A 25,447-nucleotide genomic window follows, 5' to 3' on the forward strand; every position below is an offset into this window, starting at 1 on the left:
GTGTGTGTGTGTGTGTGTGTGTGTGTGTGTGTGTGTGTGTGTGTGTGGACCCCTAAGGCGCAAACCACTGCTCCCAGTAAAGCTTTCTTTCTTTTTTTCTTTTCTATGTCATGATCAAATGACTGTTTGTGTGTCGTTGATGGATTTCTCGCCCGAAGTCCAGTAAACCTGTAGACAGAGACAGAGAGAGAGAGAGAGAGAGAGAGAGAGAGAGAGAGATGTAAGACCTTATTGACATCTTTAATTCTCCTCTCCTTCTTCACTTTGATCTTCTTCCTCTTTCTTTTGTTCTCATTTCCTATTCTCTCCCCTCAGTCTAACCCGCCTCACCTCAAACAGTTTCTTTCTTTTGTTTTTCTCTTTCTGCTGTTTCAATTGCACCTCTTCTATTTACGCATTTCTGAATCTTCTTTTCCTCCTTTACTCCTCTGGCTCAGTTTCTCTTTGACTGTGTCCATCACTAGGGACGAGGGTACACAGAGCACGTTTCTGCTCTGTGCCGTCTGTGTGTCTGCTGGTCGGTACTGAAGGCATAAATATTCTGAATTGGGAATATTAAGGTACACTGACAGGATACGGTTGAGCGAGTCGGAGCAGAATACTGAGCAAAGAAACATGCTGCTGTGTTTATCGCTGCTGTTCCAGATGATCACGCATCTGAGGGGCATATTTGCTAAAAAAAGAAAAAAAAAACACCACAAAATGCCATCAGGTTGCAAAATGTGGCGTCACCGCAGTGTTTTCATGTAGCGAGGTATTCATTGAGACAACATGTGAAAATGAGCTTTGCTGACAGATAACCGGACTTATTGTGTGTTTTCTGCTGCTGAACTTGGAACATTGGTTGTGGGACCAAACATGTTTGTGTGTATGCGTCACACAAGAACAAAGCTGTGTGTGAGGAAATGTGACTTCAGTAGCCAAATGTCATCGGCTCAATAAAAAAGTCAGTGATTGAATATGATGAGGCAAATCAATGTGGGTATTCGTGGTGAAACTTTGAGACTCCTTTGACTAGATTGTTGCTGAGAACAGATGAAGATGATTGAACAGACGTACTTAATAAGTGTTACTGGCTGATTAAAACATTAAATCACACTGGACTTGTCCTGCTATACGCCATTTAAATGCAGGGGGAAATACAAATGCTGCAGCATTCTTTACTGCTGTCATTAAATGACTCGTTTAAGAGTCGAACTCAGAGCGGCGATTAGTCTATCGGCTGAAAGATTATTTGCAACTAATTACATGACCGACTGCTGCTGCTTTGGGTCCTTTGTCAGTCCAAAATGCAAAAGATGTAAGCGAGCGTTGAGCAGAGAGAACAAGCAATTTGACGAAGTCCGCTTTGGCTTTGGGAAATTTGGATGGACAATTTTTTTTCAATTATTTTCTGACATTAGGTAGAATGAAAGTTTAGCCTGTCAGTTGATTAATTGAGAAAATAATCAGCAGAATAGCCAATAATGAAAATAATTTTTAGATGCAACCCTACTATTAAGACTTTGTCTCACCTTCTCCCCCCCCTTGCTTGCATTTTACCAGCGCACAACCTCGGTGCAGTCCTTCAGTCAGTAAGGACCAAAGCAATTTGACTAATAAATATCTTTGTGTGCTGTTCTCAGTCAAACAATGCTTAGTTGTGTACAGACATCTGTGTCCCCTCCCCCCTATGGGGATCACATTACATTACCAAGACAGTCTGCCTCTCTTTCTTGCCACCAACCTCAAGAATCAACAATGATTTTCCTCAACTACTCTATTTTGGAGACATCGCCATGGCAGCCAGCACACGATGCAGCGTTGTTACGGCAACATAAACCGCAGAAAGCCCAACCTTGACCCTTCTGATCCATGCTGGAGAAGTGGGACGGGCATAGCTTGACATATTTCTTCCTTTTTATGTTCTATTCCTATAATTGCTGTAATTAATATATATATACACACATACATACATACATATATATATAGTCCTGGCTGTCCTGGTGGTTTTTCATAACTTTACTGTTGTCACTGGACGTCATCCAGCTGTAAAAGTGACAAACAGCCAGATGCACACGAACGAACACACATGCAAAAACTGACAAGAGCTTGTGACGCTACGACAGCTGCATTCTGGGTCCTAACAAGCTGCAGGTTTATCATGTGAACTTTAGCTGGTTGCTTCTTCTACCACTTAAACACTTAGATTCTGTATAACAGCTTGTTAGCATTCCTTCTATTGTTTCACTGAGGCCATGGGGTACAAATTATTTGAGCACGATGCCCGCCTCTGCCCCTTTTGGTTTTAATAAGAAATGCTGCCCATTGGATTCTCTATCATTTGTTCCAGAGCGAAGGACAAAAGCAGATAAATGTTAACTGTGGCAGCAGTCAAGGGAAACAGCTGTCGGTATTTTTCCACCGTATCTCCCACTGTTATCCACAATGTCCTTCAGGTTCCACACAGCTGTCAGTGAAATCTCCTGTTAAAATGATTCATCTCATCCCCGAATACAATTTATACACAGTGATCGCGCCTCGTCGCTATGACAGAAAACACAGTTAATCTATGCTGCACCGATGTGAGCGGAGCCGTGCACATGCTGCAGCTCGAATGTTTTCCAGAGATGTCTCCTGCCTCAGTGTTAATGCAATTTATACACCTTGGGAGCAGCTTTCAGCGAGTGAACTCGGCTTCTGTGTTTTATATTCTGCCCAGTTTTTGTACACTGCTCTGCCTCCTGAATGGCAACATTTCTCTTGCATTGATTTCAGGTCGACTTTAACAGGCACTCGCCACTTTAAACTGTCAATCACCTCGCCCACGCTCCCTTCCGCCGCTCTCTCTACATCTCCTGCTCTACTCGTACCTATTGTCCCGTCATATTCCTGTTAGTTCTGTGCAATCATATTTGTACAGCTAGTAATTATCATCCAATACCCTCCTGCCGGACTCCTTCCTGTGACAGTGGCTCTTAACAGGTGCTGGAGAATTTCAATCTTTTCTCGCTGCCTGCTGTCGAGTGCTCTCGTCTATGATGCACGGCAGTCTACTCAGTCTCACCTCCTGTCTTCGTTCTGTAGGTGAGGGTGTCTTAATGACTGAAGAAAACAAATCTATCCCCATGCATCTGGCTTTCAGGCACTCGTTGGGCACTTCCAGCCGCAGTTCGCTCAAGATTGCTGCGGAACAATGAGTAGCAGCATTACTGACACGGACAACCTGCCCTGGGGAGACTGACGGTGCTGCTCCAGGTCTGAAGGCCAAGAAAGCAAATAATAAACAAGTGTGAAGAGGGTTTTGTTGACACGATGGAAAATCGTTCAGATAGGGGCGTGGCAATGTATTAATATAGAACACGTCCTCCACCTGTTAATGTCAACGAATCCCATTAAGAGACCAAAACCAACATGAATTGATCCCACTAACAAACATCGCCTGTGTTGCCTAAGAGCGACATAAATTATATCTTTGTGCCACAGAGCTCCATTGTTGTCCAACAGGACAAAGGCCGCGTTCAGCCCTCTCATTCATCTGAATGAGGCCAGTCCGGCGGTGCAGTGGGGGGGGGGGGGCACCGGCAGATATTTTCCCTCTTTTCTCCGACGCGGTATAACCAGGTAAAGAAAATGAATGAATGTATCGTGTAGTAACATCTGCAGAAACTAATTAACATCCCGTGAATAGTTGAAAAAACACTGAGAAGAAATGAAAGAAATGACCAACTTGGACAACTCCAACTTCCTGTTCTTACTCGTCTGGAGATGCTCGGTGACCAACAAAGCAATTAGCTGCTTTAGCCAGCATGTATGTCTGGGTGCATACCTCTTCCAGGTTTAATTACCATCTTTAATCCCTTTAATCACTCGCCTTAACTGTTGTCACTGAGCACACGCTGTTGCCAGCCTGCCATTAACCTCCTTGGATGAGCCAAATCCTGTTCTCAGTCGACCCGAGTCGTATTTTTCTCCATCGCCTGTCTCGTTTCCTCTCATCATCACAGTTAAAAAAAACGAGGCGTCAGAGTAATTCTGCAGGAGAAACATCTGTTAGCAGCTGTTATCGTGGTACAGACCATTTTTAATTACTTTGTCCATCCACCCTCCCATAATCTACCCACTGATTCCTCTATCTGCTACGGTCACCATTTGTTTCTGAATTTCCTAGTCCCCTCATTCATCCACATCTCCTCCGGTCACGACTATAACTCAAGTGTGTTTATGACAATGACAGATCGATGCCGACATTACAGGTGCATGGCGTCCAGTGTGACACATCCCCCACCACACATGACGGCTCCATCCCTCCCATCTCGTTCCCTCTCTGCCGTCCATCTTCTAAGTAGAAGCATCCGTCACAAGCAGTTGATCTCATTTATGTCCTTTAAGGGTTCAAACAGGCTTTAATAATTCTGCATCACTTGCTTGCTTCGAATTGTTCCCCCTTAACCTCGCTGTCTCATTTGTCATTGTTTTTCACCATTCCCCTCCACCACCCCTCCCTCTCTCTCTTTCCATTTCGATCACCGCTGCGGATGGCGCGAGTAAGAAACAATAAAATGGAGCCATTTTGGTTGTTGCAGGTGCCCAATATACCTCTGCCCTGGCTGTGTGTAGCGTTTGGCAATAACAATGCTTCACTGCAATTTCACAAACCAGAGGCCACCTTCACCGGCAACATGAATTAAGGATTAAGGCCGATTGTAGTAAAACTTGATCTCTATTTTTGTCATGCAATCCTCTCTTATTCACCCTGCCTGCAGTTAGAGAGAAGCTGGTGGAATATTGAGACTGTAAACATTGTTATTTTGTACACATTGTGTCTGTCTGAACTTCACCTGTCCATCCTCACTGCAGCTAAGATCAGTAACAGTGTAAGGATGACCCCACGGCTGCTGCTGAGCAACGCTTTTGTCACTTAATAACACCTTCTATTCTCTTTTCCTACCACAGTGCACATGTACACCCTGCAGCTTCAATACACTGAGCCTGAATGACACACAAACACAGTGTGGATACTATCTTATACATGATATTTTCTTTGGTGAACTGGTTTAAGAGACTGCACTAACTATATATATATATATATATATATATATGTATATTTCTTTAAAGTCATCTGGGTGATGAAAGTGCCACAGCAAGAGGACTACTCCCAGGGCTAGGTGGTGACCTACTGTGCCTGGCGAGCTAACCAAGAACACTCTAGCCAGCCTAGTCAAAGTCCACCAATGTTGTACAAAAATTCTGCGCGGCAAATCCATCAATCGCAGTAAATATACTGGAATACATTGATTTTGCTGTGAAATTCCTTTACTCTTTATACAGTCCGACTACTTTGCAGCCTTTCATTCGTAAACGTTTGCATAAAACTTTTATAATAGTTGTGATTTACATAGGTAGAAAAATCCCGCAAACATACCAAAAAAAAAAAAAAGTCGAATATGTTACTTTAGTCAGCCTGACTCATTGATTCTTCATCTGACTGAGGTTTGTGCAAGTCAGAATCTATTGACCTCGACCATGGCTCTGAAATATCAGCAGCCTCACTGTGCTGCGTATCGATAAACCCATGGCGCCGTCCGTGGTGCTGAAGTAGCAACCTGATTTGTAATTTGCTAATTTTGTACTTTTATCAGTTTCGTCTTGGATCTAAACTATACAGCTAGGGGGAATTAAAAGAATACAGAACCAAACGAGTCGTTCATGGGGAAGTTTGCTTGTCGTGCTTGAACGAAATGAACCGCCACTGGTAAAAATGAATACATTGCCTACTGGTTGGGGGGGGATATTTCAACCTCTGAGCTTTGCTCAAAGTCACAATCACCGCCTTTCATACCCAAGACGTTGGTAAACACCTTTCTGGACTGATCTGACAGAAAGAAAAAAAGAATTTAAGAAAGACCTTCAGCTATAAAATTGAGCTTATGTCTCTTATGTATCTGAGACAAATGCCCCTGACTTTGAAGGTATACTCGCCATCTGGAAACAGAAAGAAAGTCACGACCAGCCTCGAGCGACACAGTAAAAAGAGAGAAAATGAAAACGATGGAATGAAATACAGCAAGACAAAATAATACTAGACACAGCCAAAGAGCAGCCAATTTCAAAAGAAGATAGTGGGTTATTTATCACCGAATTCAAGAGTCTCCATTTTTATAAACTGCGAGCAGAAAGACTGGCTCTTCAACTGGGATGTAGCCATGGGAACCCGCTATCTGTGTCCTCTGGAAAGTGATCACTTTCATTCCTGCCTTCAGTTAATTATGTCATACCGCCACTCTGATTACACAAAATTACTGTTACAAATCTGCTACATAAAATGTAAATGTCAAAAACAGCTTTATTGTGCAATTTCACAATTCATGTTCCTCCTACATCTTGAGTCTTAATGGAGCCAGCATGGTGACATTCTTCAGTGTATTTACGGACATATTCACACATCTGGAATTTTACTTTCCAGGGACTGACTGATCTTACCTGCTGCAAGGAAACAGTTGTGTTTTAGAATAAAGGAAAGCTTACATGTTGTTTTTGAATGTAGCTGCAAGTTAGTTTGACATGTTTTAATTTGCACAATCATTTATTGGTTGGGGGCATGAATCCTTGGCCTTCAAAAGGGGAGGGGGGGGGCATGACAGAAAACGTTTGACAAACACTAATGTAGCAAATTCTACATGTTGTCGCATTTGGTTGCTCAGTGGACTGTAACTCTTCCCTATTTACTAAAATCCAAAATGGAGTTCTTGGATTTTTTGTCATGACATTTAAAAACATTTTGATACATAAACAGACTTTATGGAACAGCGAAATAATGATAATGATCAATAAAGTAGTGTTGGGGTTCGAAATCATATTATGGATTTTTTTAAAGTATGAAATCCACCAATGGAATTTCAAATTGTTATCAATACCACTGACATTCATTTTCAATATTGATCAATATACCAATTTCTTTTTTTAATACTTCTTTGATCTGTAAACACAGTTTCCCATAGTCATTAAGATATCTTATTGTATCCAACCATTACTCAGAAAGCCAAAGATTATACAAATGGAGAAAAGCAACAAATCCTCACATTGGAGAAGATGGAACCAACCAACAAATAAATGATGAATTGCTTTAGCTTTTTCACCAGTTTGTCTTGTCACGGAGACAATTTCATATTTAAGCAAAAGGGAAGCCGTGCATTAATTTTATTGCAAAAACAATTTAATTGTATAAAATATAAGAAGTAAAGCTTTTATTTGAGCTGTTAAACTTTACAATAAACAGATAACATTTTAAAATCGGATGATTCAAAGAGCATTCAAATGAATTCAAAGCTGACACAAGAAGCCACTATAAATCACATAGGATGGGTGTTATGTGGTCTCTCATTTTTGTCTTTTTTGGGAGCAGCATATTGCATAATTTGGAGTTCTGCATTTGCTGAGTGAATTTCTTAGTTTAGTGCTGTCAGCATGACTATAATTAGAAGAGCCCAGGTCCTATGGCAAACGATCACTTCACAATAAAGTCTGACCTGAAAACATTAACACCGTACGAATGTAAGTCTGGATCCTTAGACAACAATGACAGTTATGTAAATGTCATATGTTCTATTCGTCATATACACTCAGTTGCCAATTTATTATAGACACTTAGCCAAAGCTAATGCAGTCTAATACAACAGTCATCTATGTTCATGAAGGTTATAATATTCAGGTTGTGATGAAACGGTTTCAGAGAGGTGTTGATTCAACTTGATGTAAAGCTAAATCGTCCAGAAAATTGTTCCATATTTTACATATATTTCTGTCTGCACTTTAATGAAGCTGCTCTGTATAATGCCTAACCCAAGTTAAATATTGAAACACTAGAAACTGCTTTTATGGCTACACCGTTACATTAAGTTTAATGGTTTAGATGAATATTCTGGGTGTCCCTGGCATCCCTTTAAAAGCACCTTCCCTGTAGTTCATCCAGACACATTCTGAATCTGAGGGAACTTTTTGTGGACACTTTATAATTAGACATTATTATACAGTATGGTAGGGTCGCTTAACCGAGGTTGTTAGAGGTTAAAAAAGTAACTTTTTGGGATTGCAGATGAAGGAACCGAGGATTTTGTTTTCCCAGAGGTCTCGGAAAACTGACAGAGAGTCACAGAGATAATTACGCCAGATGGGAATTTGCATATTGAGGAACGACGCAAAAGGTTCACAGGAGCAGCATGTTCCCAGCATAGGAAATTAATAAATGGTGAAGACATACAGGAACGACATTGTCAGTGACATTTTTGTAACCGGGGTCAAGGGGACAAGCACTATGGTTCATTAGGTAAAATGTAGTTCTTTAAAAGAAAGTAGACAGTGAAAATAGTGTTGCCCTTTGTTCTGTTGACGCTAATTAGTTACTGTCATTACTTGACAAAGAGGTATTATTCGCGAGTAGTTAGTTTTGCATGTTCAAAGCAAATCTGACCTCTATTGAAAGATGCATCTGCTTGTATATTGGATATACAAATACAATTTACCTCATCTAACATGAAGCAATAGGAGTATAATCTGTTTATGTGTCAATTTGCAGATAATACATTCCCAATAGTTCCCAATATTGCAAGTGACATATTTAAATTGGAAAGTCAGAGACAATTTCCCCACAGAAATTATTTTCAGATGTCAATCTACTTTGAATTAAGAGATTGGAATGCATTGTATTCGCGAAAGAGAGTGAGAGAGAAAAGTCCACCTATAGAAATAGAATAGGAATAGAGCGGACGTTGCCATTCAAATCAACGCAGCAGGATGTGTCAGAGTGACGTCCATTTTTCAACTATTGAGAGCACCGCACTGTACTGCTAGGAGGTACCAAACAGGTAACAGATATGGCTTTTCTTGAATTACTGAATAGTTATAAACACCGTTGTAGCTACACTGGTAAAGCAAAAATGGCGACGCTTCGTACCGATGTCTTTGATGAACTTTATTTGCCGCGTAAACATTTGCGAGCTCTTCCTGGAGTCTCTCAGGCAAATGTCTGTTGCCAAACAGGCTAGCACATATTAGCACATTAATGACATAAACCACAACCTACAATCTCAAACAATGCAACACATGTAAACGTAAATGCAGGTCAACAACAATACACACAAACATATGTACAAATGAACACTTTACCGTGTGCACCTCTTGGAGCACGTGCATAATCAGTTTAACCTGGGGTCGTTCACTCCTCTCTGCTTCTGTGCCAGCAAACGACCCACAATGCCACGGTCATACGCCCACGCCAACTCTGGGTGTGGCCCGTTACTTTATGGCATTACATAACGAACTACGATAAATTGAGGCACCACATACGGTACCATATAAACTCAATAGATTTCAATTACACGTCTCTTTGACAGTTACAACCATTTATTTGACAATTGTGTTTAATGTGCTCTTTTGTAACGCGATGATAATATTGTGCTGAAGCAATGGCCTCTTTCAGCTAATTCTTTTGGATCTACCACCCGCAACTGCCCTTTTTTGGTTCCCAGTGCTATCATTAGCATAATTTTAGAGGTAAAATTCTGCGCTTTCCATAGCAATCATTCTGATAAACCTACTCTAAAATACTTGTTCAGCACCAAGACTGACAACAAAACAGAGCTACGAGGAGAGCAAATATTAGATTTATATTCACATGTCAAATGGCAGGAAACTTGAAAAGGCTAATGACGCTAATGCTCCTGTTGGATCTCTAAAGAGGCAACTGCTTGCTAGCACATTCGACACATAAACTTTATAAGTTGATAATATGCCAGTTACAGTTACAACAGATTACTCTACAATAGCCAGTAAACTGAGGTTTTGCCATTTTGCGTTATTACCGACAGGTGCAGAGTCAGCATTTAGACACTCAATATGCACTCAATAGTCATTAGAGACTGATTTCAGTCTCTACCTGAAGCCAATTCACACAGCGACAGACACACACTTTCAAACACAAAAAGGTCTGAAAAACAGAAGCCATTAATTCACCGAGCTTCAATTTAGGCCACAGTAATGCCTCATGCTGACGAGGAGATGTTTGGTCTGAGGCCATGTCCCATTTACTGAACATAATTTACACCTTGATGCAAGAACAGTGGGCACTCTGTAAGATGAGTTATCATCCCAGGATAGCACATTACAGGACACACTTTATTTGTGGGTGCAGAGGTTTATTAGAACAACATGAATGTTTTGCATCAGGCCTGACCCTCATTTTCATACCACAGCAGGGAACTTCTGTGTGTGTCTGTGAGTATCCTGTGAAACCGTTCTATTAAGAGCGTTAAGGCCATTAAAGTGAAATGTTCCTGATTCATAATGTGGACATTCAGTCTGTCTTGCTGTCTATATACAGTAACTACAGCTATGGCGTCATACTCCTAAATTCCATCAAAGCATTTTTTTTTTTGCAATTCCCCTCACAAATTGATTTTACTGTATAAGTAAAGGGAAGTGTCACTGGGAGGATTAGCAGGCATAAACAGGCTTAACCATGACTATATAATCCATAAACCCCTGGTTTGTACTGTAATTTTGCCAAAACCGTGTGAGCATTTTTCTGGTGAGTTGCTGGTGAAAATCATTTCAAACGTTTAGGCTAAAACCAGAACCTTCTTTGAAAAATGTTTCTAGATGTTTGTGTCCTAGTGGTGGTCAAATTTAGACTTTTGATTTGAAACAATGCTCACTACACACAACACAGAGAAACGGCAGAGTAAACAGTAAAGTAATTATCTAACTGAAAGAAAACAAAGAACATAAAACAAAACACTACACCAAGTACTAGACAAACCACAGGATTAAGGCAGGCAGGCAGGAGAAGTGCACTCAGTGGAGTGCAGATCTCCAAGTCATTGAGCATACATCTTTTTAAGAAGATGGGTCCAGTAGTATGTGAGATTAGCTGCAGACAGACAGACAGATACACATATGCACGCACACTACTGAATGCATGATCCCCTCCACGCTTACGCCTGGCGGAGATAATAATAATGGGCATGGCCACAGGTGAATAACAGAAACAATGTTTCACACAAAGCTGGCTTAATTCGACTAGCCTAGCAGGAGCTGGAAACACACAAAGAGTATATGTTTTTACGTCTACATCTATATTTACAAGCTAGCAGTCTTCTTTGTCGCAGCATTGCTACACTGAGCACATTACCGCCTCAAACATCTTTGTCTAGTTCTGGTTATGATGTGTATCAGTTTGTATTTTACTCTATTGTGCCAAGCAATGCGGCTAAAATGTGAGGTTTTTAATTTGTAGACATTTTGTTGTTCGTAAACAAGCGGCGCTGCCTCGTCAGGGATGGATTAAAATCAACGCCCTGTTTCTGGCAGCATACTGTGCATCCAGTGGTCAAAAAGCTCTTGTCCATTTTCTGACCCCAGCATTCTGCTCTGCAACCCTTCTTCACCTGTTGGTGTTATGCAGAGCTCATTCCACGATCTGCCTTCTCTCGCCACCAAGGATCAATAATCATCCTTCCTTCTATCTCACTCTATATTTATGTGACTGCCTCTCCAACTTACTCTGGTCCTCCCCTTAGTATTTGTCCTTTGATTCATTTTCATCCTTCCCTCCTCTCTCTCTCAGTGCTTCCTTACTGTCTTACATCTGACAGCAGAGATATATACTTGACCAGCGAGTCATTTCTTTGAAGTAAAAGGACATGGCTTTCTCTCTTCAGTTGTTCACTCGCCTTTCTTTTTCTGGATTTATGAGTCGTCGTGCCCTGTATCTGAATTAGATAGCATCGCATTTGTCCAATCACTGGAAGAAATGGGTGCACTTTAAGAGCACTTACAATATTTCTTCTCCGACAGCTGAATAAAAGGTAGCGGCGAAGAGGCCTATCACCAGAAACAATCACTTCTTTCTCCCTCTTTCATTTCCCAGCTCCATTTTTCCACCCTCTTCTTTTTCTTCATCTACCTTAAATCATCTTCTCCTAATTTGCGCACTTTCAGCCATTTCAATCTTACCAAATCCTCTCCTTCTATTGTCTTCCGTGGATATCAAATATTTGTTCTTAACACTGCTCACACTCACACACTACTGTCTCAAACACACGCATGTCTTATGCCAAAACATTCTCTCACACACAGTCAAGCGCTCCTTTGTCATATCTGCCATGCATAATGCCTTACATTTAGGTCTCCATTTCTCCCTGCATCTCAGTACCTCCGCCTCTTCTCTCTGTCCCTCACTTTTTCTCCAGGCTTCTTATCATTCAAACCCCTGCTGTCACGCGCAGAATTCTCTCACACTCCCTCCCCACTCGCTTTTTAATCTTTGCTCTATGCTATCATTTTCTCTGTAATTTACATTTGGGCGAGTGCTGCGTGACCTATATGCAATTTACAACAAGACCGATCATTTCCAATCCTTTTAAACTGATCACGGCTCCCCATACTGTTATGAAGTAGTCTGGCAGAAACTGTATTTCACTGTGAGCGTGAAATCCCAGTTGGTGTTATTATATGACTGTTAAGCGGTGGGACATTTGGTGCTTAACATCCCTGATGTCCAACAGAAATTGCTGTTGACAAAATTTAGCTGGAAAACTGTTTTTTGGCGATTGAGGAAATGGAAACAGCACTCACACTTGCTCTGTTGCATTTGAAATTGAGTACCATCTAAACCTTGAAAAGTTGCCTCTTACTAGGACTGGCTTAACAAAAAGGAACTAAAATTATAGAGGCCAACTGTCCAACTGTCCGCTCGCTAAACGCCTGCAGAGGTTGGCCTCTATAATAAAGCATGCTCCAAACATAAATGTGTCCAATCTTAGCAACCCTAGCTAGGCATGTTGAAGTTACGCATATCGTTTATCTGCTTTAACGTAAGCTGCAATCATTAGCATGTTCGGCTAACTAGCTTACTACATACAGAATTAAGCTAGTGCTACTTAAGGCCAAGGAGCATGCTCAAGCAAACTTAATATGTTTGTGGCGTTGCAGGTTATGTAAAAAAAAAAAAAAAGGGCTAACGTTAGCATTCTTAGCGTCTTTATTGTCTTTCATATCATATGCTGGAATACAAGAATAATGCTATCTATTTAGCTCCATGTCTAAACGGACCATTACCTGGTGAGGATTTGTATTGTTTGCCTGGGAAATGCAGCTTTAGCCTCAAGTGTTTTTGTACCGTATGTAGCCATCAGACGCGTATTTAAGACCCATTCGACAAGATTCTCATTTTAAAAGGCGTCAGGTGGAAACATTATGAAGCTGCCGACAGTGTTTCCAAGCAATTGGAGCATGGAGCTACCGCTAGCTTAATTAGATTACTATAGCTGTTCCAATCTAGCGACGCTTTTCATTTCAGGAGGGGAAATGGACAGTCATCAGCTCAAAATGGGAAGCCTGCTTTTGTTTGACTTAACTTTCAAAGACTATAGATTTTGAGTGTTAAATCTGCCACCATTACCGTAGTAAACTGCTTATGTGCCCTGTGAGAATGGAGAGCTTCTCACAGCAACGGTAATTAAAGAGGGTCAGGAACGGTCAGTTCTGGGAGATAGAGCTGGATTTCCTTACGGCAGCACTTACACACTCAATTTTTCAGGTTCTCAATCATCATGGGAGGTGCAAGAACAAAGACTGCCAAAGTAAACAGATGGTGTCTGCATTCGTATGGTGCTCCTTCATTTTTAGCTGCACAGAAAGCATGAACCGACCACTTGTCTCTCTTCCCTCTCGTCTCCCTGCCAGCCCTGCTAGTGTCTCTGGGCTTCGCCTTAACCCTTCCTTTTCTCTCCATTAGTCTTCGGTCCTAAAGAGAGAGGCGAGGGGAATACAAAAGTGAAGACGAGGAGGAGAGTCCTCCGTCCTGAGGCCCGGTGCCAGCTGCTGCTGCTGCAGAGACGATCCATCCAAACACAGGCAGGCACGGATGACACTGCTCTGGAATTCAGCCCTCGACGCAAACTCTGGGTGCTATGTGTGACGCTCTGCCCAAATAGTGATGACAGAAGGTGCCCCAGTCTACGCTCTATGAACACTGCTACCATCGCAACAGATGGCAAGAAGTATTTTCATCTTTCCTCCATACATCCACATCAATGTGTACAGCCGAAGTAATAAAATACATGTACGTATGCATGGACTACTCTGTCCACTCAGCTCAGTAATTCTTGTCATTCTGCTGCTTGTTTATCAACAAGATAAACTTGAGTCAGCACATCTGTTGTTTGTGTGCACGTCCACCACTCACACAAGCAAAACCATGTGCACAAATTTATTGAGGAGACAACGCGGCGAATCTTGTCCAAGAAGCAATGAAACAGTGTTTCATTTCAAACAGACGAACTTCCACGAGTGGTAGTATCATTAATCAGTTTATTATCAGCCGGCCACGACGTAAAAGCTGCACTCGTTAACAGAAAACGTCTGTATCAGTCCAATCTAACGTAAATAGATACGGGGAGAGAAAAGCAGCTTTAGATTAAAAGCTTCAATTAGCAAGAATGAGCTCTGTGAGCCGGCAGCAGTGTTAGCAAGTGAGAGAATATATTCCTTCATACAGTACATAAGTTGAGGGAGGGACAACGTGTTGTGGTGTTGATGCACAGACAGACAATGGACAGTTTTTAAAGGCCAGTCTCAATGGAGGAGAGTGTACAGAGCATCTCGTGCACTTGCAGTAATACACTGGGGCATGCCTGATATTATAATGTTATAGTATATTCAAAGAAAAAAAACAGCATTAGGTCCCAACAGACATATTGTTTCTAACAATCTAACAATTGTGGTTACCAGAACACAAAGGAATATAACAAGCAAGTAACATTAAGTGTGAAAACAGGGTTTAATGTGCGAAAGCTATACGACTTAATTGCTATAATAAAATCAACAATGGCTATTACTGTAAGTGCATGCCTCAAATCATTTATGAGCGGCAACGAGCTGCATTTCGGAGACTGCATGTGTTACATTCAGACTCAAAGTTTCCAATTAGAAACCAGTGTTGCCGTGACAATAATTAATCCTTAGATCACTTGTCAATCTTTTGGAGGAGGGGAAACCTGGTTGAACTATTGGGCAACAAACAGTTACGCTGGTCACAGAGTGGTTACCGTTGGTTTCTGCAGGAACACGTCGAGCTGTGTGAACTAGACGAGGTCTGACTGACCTGGCTACATTCATGGTTCAACATGGTTAAAATCGCTACAGCTCTCATGTCAAGCATGCTCCCCCAATCACGGCAAACTAATGATTGCATCTTAAATTCAAGTCAGGCGGTGGTTCAGAGTGTTCGGGGGGGAGGTGGATTAACTAGGCCTCGGTTTCTACACATTTCTTGAAAAGAGAGCAGGAGGGATCCTTTTGCTCTTTGTCTCTCCCTTCCTTGGTTGCTCTTTCTCGCTCCACGGAGGGATGTGAGGGCGAGAAGAGACAAAGAGATGAGAGGGTTTCCTGGAGACGGAGGAGATGAAGTGAACACTTGACAGACAGCAGCACCTGGAAACGGCTCCTGTCTGTGTTGCCGTACAACAGAGAGACAGAAAGAAAGAAAAAAAAAAATGTACTTTTTCTAAACTCAAAGAGGATGCCATAGAAATCAATGACATGAGCATTTCCGGTGGCAATATGTCCGTAAGTGATCAGAGCAGGGCCATGGTACCAGTAATGACAGAAACTGTGGAGCTGTTACCAAAATAGCAACAGACACGTCAGCTGCTCGCTAGCTGGAGCTCCATGATAGGGCGTTTTCTGAGTTCTGAATCTGATCATTAGTGAGGTGAAAGTGTTACTGTCACCGCATGTAACTCAAACCACTACACGGAGACTGTCCTCATCATTTTCCTCGTCTTACGATGACGCGCCAGCAGATACGACTACACACAGATGTGATCAGAGAGAGAGATAGAAAAAACACAAAACTGTCTGGAAGTTTTTACAAAAATTGGCTCCTATAATCTTTGTTAAGGCAGAATATGTGTGATATCTGTTGTACTGGATTGCATGAGATCGTACAGGAGTGGCAACGCAACAAGTTGAGTTTACGTCAATGTAACTGTCACAAATATATTAAAGTTATAAGCCTAAAGACTTTTGTTATTCTAAACTCCATTTCCATTTGTTCATGCAATAGCTATTCAGTTTAGCCTTCAAGAAACACTGCTGTTTTCAAAACTTAATGACAGAACTTACATCCATTAAAAATGTACATAATCCTTGACAAAGACTGTAGAGCAGCCATTAAAATCAGTACCGTCTTCTCACAATCTGTAATAATAACTTTCACTGCACTAGCAGCTCCAACCTTCAGCATAAGGTATTACATAGTACGCAGGCTTTTTAAACTACTCATCACTTTTAGCACCAAGTCACCAATCAACTAACGCTCATACTGTTGCATCACTCTTACCCCACAACTCTGTACACCGGGTGGCTTATAACTCCTCCCTTCCAAATTTGTCCTCACCGCCTCAATGATCGCCAAAAAGACCATATTCCTAAACTGGAAATACAAAAACTAACACTTTGTTGTGATGCTTTTTTTGGCCACTAATGACCAGTTGCATATGTACTGACAAAGACTATCTGTGAAAATACAATAACATAGTGATGATTACGATATACTGTAGATTCTGTCGGATCAAGTAAAAAAAAAAATTTAAATACAAGGACAGAGAAGAGCCGGTATTTTGTGGATCCATCAGTCCGAGCGTTGCACCTATTAGACCACACCTGTTTGTTAATCAACATTATGTTTGGTTTGCCTTTTTCCATCTATATGAGAGAGAGAGAGAGAGAGAGAGAGAGAGAGAGAGAGACCTTTTTTGAGGCACAATAGGATGACCTGTGTATTAACCCAGTTTCAAAACCCCTCTGGACCAGAGGGACTGTATTATCTAAAATTTCAGAGAGGGAGGACGCAGAGGAGAGGAGAGGAGAGGAGAGGGGAAAAGCAAAGAGGCGAGAAGAAAAAAGGCTTGTGTAGCTCTATTAAACCTCTGCTCCCTAGGTATCAGATTAACCTAGTTGAAGCTTCTACTGCTGAGTTAATTAGACAAGATTGGAAAGGCTTCTGAGTCCCACCGATGCAGATTTACTAATGATGTGTGCGAGCTGGACGGCGATCTATATTATTCGGCTGTGTTCGAATTACAAAGTACCCTCTGCGGTGCAAAGCATGTGACTGCCCCGGAAGTCTAATCTGGTATTTGGGCATTGATTTCATCAAGCGGGGAAAATGCTGGAGCGCTCACCGTGTTTTGCTGAACGTGTTTTCGATGTTGAGGGGCAGCTGTGAACTGACTGGATTTTAAGAATATTTACTGGGTTTTATGGTCCACTTGCTTTTCTTGACCCCTTCATGAAATACATCAAACGGTAACCTTTTTTCACTTGCCTCCAGTCTGCTTTTAAAAAAGCAGAGAGAGAGAGACAGGACCGGAGCAGACGGTCGAAATAGAAGAGAAAAAATAATTCTACTTTAACTTCTGACATGTACGTGCATATTAATAGTTTAAGATAAACAGCTGACAAAGCTGAAACTTCTGTGGAAATAATATGACAGCGGGATCAACGATATGATCAAAGCTGCCCAACTGAAAAGAAAAAATGTTAAACCTATGGACAAGTCTTGTGACTAACGGACGACCCGCTCTACTTCCAGAGCCACAGTCGCCCCAATAGTAACAAATAGTAATGGTGCTTTATTTACTTCTGCTTACTTCCTCAGAGTCAATGTGTCGTGTAGCAACATGCAGCGTAAAAAGAAATAGTCTAAAAACTAAAAATTTCACTCTTTTGGATCAAAGGAATAGTTTGACATTTTTGTCTTGGCTTCCGCTATGTTGTCAAGAGTTTGACGACAAGATCTATACCACTCTCATATCGAAATCTGTAGAATAAAAAATGGCATATAGCATGTAAATGAAGGAGCTTTAGAAGTGTTGATTGTTCTTTTTTCGCCTCCAGAAAGCCAGTTAGTCTTTATGCTAAGCTAAGCTAACCAGCTCCGGCTTCATATTGAACGGACAAGTATGAGAGTGGTATCGATCTTCTGATCAAACTCACCTAGACGGGGAATTTATTTCCCAAAATGTCTAACAAAAGTTAATAAAGGCAATACCAGAAATGTAGAAACCTCTCAAGAGCCGTGTGGAAGAGGAAACCTAAAACAGTATTTGTGTGACTCAACGAGTTTGTGTGAAATAACACAAAACGTTATCTATTCAGTCGACCTGCCTCTTAAGTTTAATTTCGACATGGTTTGATTGTAGTGGTGTTTTCCTCTTTCCGCTTCATGAGAACAAAGCGGTACAAATGTCCCCCGTCATCCGTCGGCGATCGTGTGTGCTTTTATCGGCCGTAACAGAAACCATTGATTAGTAACCAGACCAACAGAGTGGAAATAAATGGGCTGACATTGCCCGTGTTATCTAGTCTAACAGTTTGACCAACTTTGTGATTTCCATTGGAGAACCAATTAGAGATTAACAACAATCTCCATATAGCTGTCAATGATGTGGCAGACAAATGAAGATTAACACGAACTGAAGTCAGACAGAATTGATTTCCAGTAATTCATAGAAATAGCAGTACAGTACACTGCATGCTCTCTTTTTGGTTTTACACTGATTGGTTTTCAGTGTTGATTCAAATACTCGTGCGGATAAAGGAGTTCAATGTGTGTGAGAAAGTTAAGTAGTTTACAGTGATAGGATAGAGTGTGTGCACGTATGTGTGCGAGAGACAGAGAATTAAACACAGTCTCTGTAAGCAGTTTCAAATGATAGGATTACACGTGCGTTTATCCATGTGGGTGTTCGCGTGTGCAGAAAAAATATACACTTTTTTTAAATTTCCCCCTGTGCTCTGCATCTTGTCCTCACTTTTTCCGCATAATACCCACAATAATGTGAAATCAGTCTGGTGCCTTTTCGTATCACGCGTCTTTCATTAAAACCCATAAACGTAACTTCACTGGAGGCTTTGGCTTTTACCTTAAGGCAGTGTTTAAACTGGGTGCACATCACACCATTTATTCAGCTCATTAAGCACTCAATTTGCTGCCACAGCCAAATTTTGGCTGTGGCACGCACGCACATACACATACACATACACATACACACTCAAGAAAGCTTTCATGAAGAAGTTTGAAATCTGTTTCTCATTTTTTTTTAATTAAAAAATGCAATCCTTTTCCTTTGGACATCCATCCACAGAATTGTTCCACACAGAACTACATTTCATTGCAGGCAAAGTTTTTGGACACACACACACACACACACACACACACCCACACAGAGTAAGGGTAGAAAAATTAACAGAAGCCACCTGCTGAACTGTGGTACGTTTTTAGTAGCAGCTGGTTTCTTGCCATAGCAGGCCATCACTTAAACGTCCCCACGAGAAAGAAATATTTAACATATGCAGCACTAAAGAGCAGCACCTAAGTTTGAATCACTCTGCGCTTGGACAAATCCAAGCTAACGCTGCTACAGACTACACGTGTGCGAACGTACCAGCATTGGTGCTCACATGTCAAACACTTGTATTCTCGTAGTCAACACATTAACAGCACGTTCGCTGTATACCGACTGCTGTGGTTGGTCGGCCACCGACCCTGAAGACTGGTGGCATTCGACAGAAGGGATTTATATTTCAAATCTGTTCTCAGCATTCTCAGAATGTAGCAGCAGTATAATGTGTGTGTGTGTGTGTGTGTGTGTGTGTACATTACACCGGGTTTAAAAGGTAAGAATCCTATTAGCAGCTGAGCAGTCTTGGCTCAGTGCTTAGTCTGTCAGCTGACGTCTGATACTCTGTGCTAGATGCTAGGCCTGATCTGTGTGTTGACGTATCAGATCTGCAACTTCTATTTCATACTTAATCTGTCAAAAAGTATCTGTTTGTCATTAGATTGTCTACATAGAGGCACCGGTCAATACATGCTGTGCCGAGCAACTTTGAAGCGGCTCGTTAATTTAGCGTGTTGGCGCGCTAACATTCGCTAATTAGCACAAAACAGAAAGTGGTCGTTTTGTCATGAACCGAAATAAAGGGAAAGCTTCTATTTTGACCTGATGATGGTGCTCAATGAGACATGAAGTGATTGCCAAAGTTTTTTTTGTCCTCCAATAGTTCGTTTCACTGTCATGTGCTGATGACGACTGATGAAGACATGCACCTGAAAGCTCGTAGGTGGACCTGGAGTTGAGGTCATTTTGTCACATCATCCTTATTTCTGGGGGTTTAGGGACAATTAACAGTTATCACAATACTCATTTGCATCGGGTGGTTTTGAACAGCGTTATTCTGACACCATTGTGGCGAGAGGATGCATAGCAGATAACCTGTCTGAAGCACATGAAGTGGGTTTCGCCTCAACCTGTTTTCAATTAAATGGCCTCCAAGGTCATTGTCGCTTCTGAGTGTTTTATGGTGCGACACGTTTATATACAGACCCCTTTGAATTGTACTGCCACTGGCACATTAAAAGCATTGTTGCCTGGAAGTTAGCTTGCCTCAGATCGTTATAACGGAAAGAATTCTGGTCTGAAGATAAATCATTTCCTCAGTCACTTCAAAGTATGTATTTCATGTATTAAACTTCAGAGAAAAGTATATTCTGTCATCACTTATGTTCTCATATCTTTCATCAGCAGTGTGTTTTTCTGCATCGTTATGCTCAAACTTCCCACAGTACGTACGGGCACTAACTCCTGCTGTGTTATAATGCGAGTATGAAAAAATATTAAAAATGTAAAATATTAAATATAAGGAATTATTAATGGGCGTACTCTGCAAATCAGTTGCTTACATCTATCTTCTTAAACCGGTGGGCAGATATTTTTCGCTGATTTATACAATTCTCTAAGATGATGTATATCGTAACTGCAGAACAAAAGGCAGCATCATAAATTACTGTAAGCTTGGGAGGAGCAGACAGAGGGGAACAACTTTTTTTTTTACTGGCCACTTAGCTACCAGCAATTGTGTCAGTAGTGTGACTTAACAATATCAGCATGGCTTTACTGTTGAGAACATTAGGTATGGAGGCTGATAAAACACTCCAAGGCCACCACAGGACAACGTTCCCTCTGATTAAAGGGCAGATTTTAGGTTTCATGCCAAAATTTTAATTCAGAGAGCAGATTTAACGCAAAGAATTCAGACAAATTGATGAGTCTGCAGTGTTATGTTCGCCTGCGCCAGAAAGGCAGTGTCTATACAAGCATAAAATTAGAATAGAAGGGGTTTGGCCATGACTACAAAACCAGGCGTGCTTTGTTGCTGCAGCATCTAAACTTCTTTTTAGAGCCAGGAAAAATCCAGGACAGAAATTCAAGCAATGTGCTCAAAGCAATGGATACGCAATGGTGTGTTGGCAACTTCTGCATTCGTCACCACAGGAGGTACAACTACGCCGCACTGTTGAGATATTGATTGGTGGTTTGACTTCCACGTCTGCTGAGGTTTATTTTTAACAGTTAGATGATGAAGGCAGGATGCCAGGTTAGAGGTGATGATACTTATTGCTAAGCTAAAGCTAGAGCTTACATTTAAGCTCCTTGGTTTTCTCAGAGGATGAATTGGTGTGATCTTTTCAAAGTATGTCCACATGGGATGAGACGGGGGAAGAGATCAGCGGGGACTTACCTAATGTACATGTCAATGGAGGTGTCAATAAAAACAGGCAGGGACACATGTTGGGGACTGCTGTGTCATCATCAGCACAGTTATGCAGCGAGTTCGCTGCTTATCGAGAATACAACAGAGATGTTCTTTCTTAACAGCACCTGGACAGGTTTCTGTATTCCTCTGTGCTATTTAGTCATTAATACGCTTTAGAGAAACGCTTAAGATGTGAAGCTGAGTTTTCAGGGACTCTAAGAGAGCTCTATTCTATTCAGGTTTACTTCCCTATAGGTTCTGTGACTGTGTGTGTACATCACTGTGCTCGCCTACTGTCGGTGGATATCCACATTACTTCATTTGTGTTCACAAAGTAGGACCACTGACCTAACGGCCTTTGACTGCATCCACTTGAGAGAAACGGAGAGAATCTCCCCCTTGCGATCTTCACCTCTCCTACTGAGCAGGCGAGGCTGCCCCTCCATCTACTCTATCCTTCACGGCACTCAGGCTGCTGTTGTCTCAGCAACGACGGCAGGCAAATCGATGGAGGGGAAAAAGGGAGCGACAGAGAGATGAATGAGGGGGGTGAGAGGACAAAAAGGCAAAAAAGAAGTGGAGAGAGAAGTGGGGAGAAGGGCAAACGGTTGTCAAGTGTACAAAGAAAAAGAGGAGGGAGGAGGAGTGAAGTGGAGATGTAAGGGGGGGAGGCACAGGCAAGGAAGATAGGAGGAAGAAGAAAGGGATGATGGGGATGAGGGGAGGGAGACAGAGGAGGAGGCACAGTAGGAAATAAACTAGGGAGGGATGTGTAAATGTCAAGCTCTTACCAAGTCACATGCATTGAATGTCATTTAGGACCAAAATGTCAAAAAACGATAAAGTAGACCCCCCCCCCTTTGGTTACTCAACTGATGAGTAGCAAAAGACCGTTATCATCGTCAGGCAGGTCATCGACCACAATGCACCTCCAGATGGAGATGGAAAGAGCCGACGGCCTCCGACACCACCAGCAGCAGCAGCAGGAGCAGACACTGGAGGAGGAGAGCGACGCTTCCCTTCATCACTACACCACCAAGCACTGTTTGACCGACCGAGCTGTGTTCGGCTGCTCCCAAAACATCCTGCGTTCAGACAATTTGGCTGCATGCAAACAATGTAGTCAAAGGCTCACCTTGTATTTCTGAAATCCCAAATCAGAATTGGTTTCAACCCCTCCGGTCCTTTTCAGTCTTGCTCGCTGCTGATTTCAGGCTCTCGTCGTTTACGGCGTGCGGGCACGTTGTCTGAATCTCGATGTGTGTCCTCTCTCTGGATGCGGAGCAGGACGAGCAGCGGAATGTAAATGGACCCGGGATAACGAAAACAACAACAAAAAAGACTTGCGGAGTCAACCTAGCTATGCAAAGGCAGCGGGTAGCGTGAGGCTACCGGGTGCTGAAGAGGCTAAACCCGCTCGCTGAATAGTAGCCTAACGCGTGATCGGGCAGCGTCCGATGAAAGCGGTGGATCGTGGACTGTTCTCCAGGACGGCCCTCAGCGACGAGGCGGGAGGAGCAGGAGGCGGCGTCGGTTGGTGTCTTCCTGGAGGGACGGTCCTCGTAAACCCCGGTGGCCACCGCTGTCACGCTCTCCAGCATAAATCTATAACTTCCTGTTATATCTTTTCACAATTAAAATACTGTGCGCACCATAGACTGTACAGTCTTTGATACATTTATGTCATAAATATATATATATACATCTTTATTTTTTATGATTATATTTGATCAAACCATATGCAAATCATAAAAAAACAACATATAGACTAATTATATAAAACCCTTCAAGTATATGGTTCAATGTGTCCTCCAGCACCTTAATAAAACCTGCTTTGCCACCAGAATGCTAGACTGGATCATAGCCTATCTGAAGGTCGAGTTTGCTAAAATAAGTATATCACCTACTGTATACAGTTTTGGATTGAAATCAAAATTATAACTTCAGAAATCACACATTAAATGCATGTCTACGTCTATTTTTGGATGGGGTTCAATACAAATGATTTGGTATTTTAAACAGAATCAATCTATTAACATATGTTTGCCTTTATTGAAACCACATGGATAATATGAATACATGTTTAAGGGAAAATAAGAGGAAACGTGCAATTCTAAAATCACACAAACCAAAACACAGTAGAGAGACATTAAAAACATTGCTTCACATTTACTAAATATATTTATGTTACCCATTTGTCTTTTTGTCACGACTTTTCCGCTTTTACTTTGAAAAATAAAAGATAGCTTCTTAATCAAGTGAATTAGCTTTATGGTAACAATTGAATGAATCCCTCCAAGAAGAAATTCAGAAGAACAAAACCACTCCAGTTACAGAGTTCTCACTCCAAGGCTGCACAAACAGGCTGAAAACATCCCTTAAAACATTTAAATATTGATTATAGATCATTCACATTTATTGTTTTCCCATCCACTTAACAGATGCACAAGAAATACTAACCATATGCCTCCCTTATCCACTTCAGTCATGAGGATATGAACCCACTTGAACTCACTTCATCCTCATTGTGTTTCAGGACAGAGCTTATTCATCTCTGGGTCATGCTGTGGTAATGATGCCCCCCTCCCCCTGCATTCCTCATGCATGCAAAGCATTTTGGAATTTGTAGTTTTTACACGTGCTGTGGGTTACTGCATTATCAGGGACTGGTTGAAAAGCTTTTAATTTTTTGTTATATAAATATAAAGTGCAAAAAGTCTCCTCCAAATATCAAACTGAGATGAAATCAAATAACCAGAGAATGAGAGTCTTATTCTATTATCTCTTATATACTGGCACTAAAATGAGTTCCCAAAAAAAACAGTTGCTACACATTTGTTTGGTTGTATTGGCAAAAGAAAACACGTACCTGGGTTACTATTGTAGAGATAAAACATGAAGGGTTTGACAGGTGTGTTTGCACTTTCTCAGTGAAGGTGGAAAATGGTTCGATGCAAACAATGAGGTACCTGTGTGGCAGAAAACCCAAAGGTTGAGTCTGGTGGGAAGTATTAAAAGTCTGACCTTTACTGTGAATGCCCTTATTGAGCGTAGTGTTCCTGGGGAATGAGTGAGAGTCGAAATGATCCGCATACGGAAGATATGTCCGTTTTCTATGATGTTTTAGTCCAGTCCAGTGTTGTTGTCGCTGATACTGGTGTAAATTCATAGGAGTTCGCTGTATACCTGTAGGTGTTAGCAGGTCACTGTGTTCACCATTTGTGTCTGTTGCCTCGACGGAGATGAGGGGGTCTGTTTGTCCTCTGAGACCCTCACAGTCACGTCATGTATCTTCTTGTCTTAGCATTTGCATGAAGCTGGTGATTCTTACACTGACTGAAATTTGGTATTATGATTTTTTTGTGCTGAACCATTCCATGAAATGCCAACATCAGCATTCAGTATCGTGCACAATGTCATGACACGTTTGACACATTTGTTGACATAATTACAAATGAGGTAGAATTTTGCACACATTTGTTACACTATATTGCCAGTGGATAACGTGTATAAAAGGGGGGGCAACAATATAAAAAAACTAATGTAGAAACTCTGGGTCGTGACGGAAAGGACAAGGTCGCGGCTACAAGCGGCCGAAATGAGTTTCCTCCGTAGGGTGGCCGGGCTCAGCCTTAGAGATAGGGTAAAGAGCTCGGTCATCAGGAGGGAGCTTGGAGTCGAGCCGCTACTCCTTCGCGTCGAAAGGAGTCAGCTGAGGTGGTTAGGCATCTAATTAGTATGCCTCCTGGACGCCTCCCACTGGAGGTTTTCCAGGCACGTCCAACTGGGAAGAGACCCCGGGGAA

At 41.7% G+C, this 25,447-nt stretch overlaps 1 long non-coding RNA gene across 1 annotated transcript; it reads right to left on the bottom strand.

The window, feature by feature from the left end:
- Positions 1-99: 99 nt before the first annotated feature.
- Positions 100-23,210, bottom strand: LOC116398218 (uncharacterized). Its single transcript, XR_004213743.1, has 2 exons — positions 22,778-23,210; positions 100-168 (listed from the first exon to the last, which is right to left on the bottom strand). It is a non-coding gene; the product is annotated as an uncharacterized LOC116398218 (long non-coding RNA).
- Between the last annotated feature and the right edge of the window lie 2,237 nt (positions 23,211-25,447).

This window comes from Anarrhichthys ocellatus, unplaced genomic scaffold (assembly GCF_004355925.1).
Source record: "Anarrhichthys ocellatus isolate YVR2014 unplaced genomic scaffold, GSC_Weel_1.0 scaffold80, whole genome shotgun sequence".
Lineage (NCBI taxonomy): Eukaryota > Metazoa > Chordata > Actinopteri > Perciformes > Anarhichadidae > Anarrhichthys > Anarrhichthys ocellatus.